This window comes from Penaeus monodon, chromosome 32 (genome assembly GCF_015228065.2).
Source record: "Penaeus monodon isolate SGIC_2016 chromosome 32, NSTDA_Pmon_1, whole genome shotgun sequence".
NCBI classification, from domain to species: Eukaryota; Metazoa; Arthropoda; class Malacostraca; order Decapoda; family Penaeidae; genus Penaeus; species Penaeus monodon.
In genome coordinates this window covers 9523876-9524522 of record NC_051417.1, presented here as the reverse complement: position 1 = coordinate 9524522, position 647 = coordinate 9523876, and positions in this window count along the sequence as shown.

Here is a 647-nt window from a genome sequence, read left to right as displayed (position 1 = left end):
TGGTGCTTATGCTTTATGCTAAGTAGAAATTGGAGGATCTCTTAAAGGTTGAAATGCTAGTGCCTTAAGTGACGGGTCATGCAATTTTGTAAGTGGGCAGATCTAAACACATGCCTTGCTTAGTCCAGTACAGAAACACGTTGGAAATCCTCATCAGTGAAATGTAGTTTATAGATTTTTTTTCATGATTTTCTAGGCTTTGGATAGCAGTTCAAGAATATTTTTATTATACATTTGAATAATTGTTATGAAGATGTTTATCCCAGTTTTAGAATATTTGGGAGCATCACAGTGAAGGTATTCATAAAAACATGCTTAAAAGGTTATGCTTAATAGTAGAGAATTAGGCTTCCAGTATGATAAACAGAGCATTTATGTAGAACCTACTTTTCAACAAATTAAATATTGATTTCTCAAGATCTTTTTTGATTTGTAAGAGCATTTATTTAGCAGACTCGGTGCTTTTTCCCCAAAGCATTTAAGCTAAAATTCTATTGCTGTATTCTGTTTCCTACTTTTCCTAGGACTTACAACTTGGTACTTAATCTTCCTAGTCAACTGAGTACTTTCTCTTACTATGATTGTATTTCTATTATTTGCACAAAATAAAAGAATCAAAATCCATATTGATTTTCATTTCCATGGAA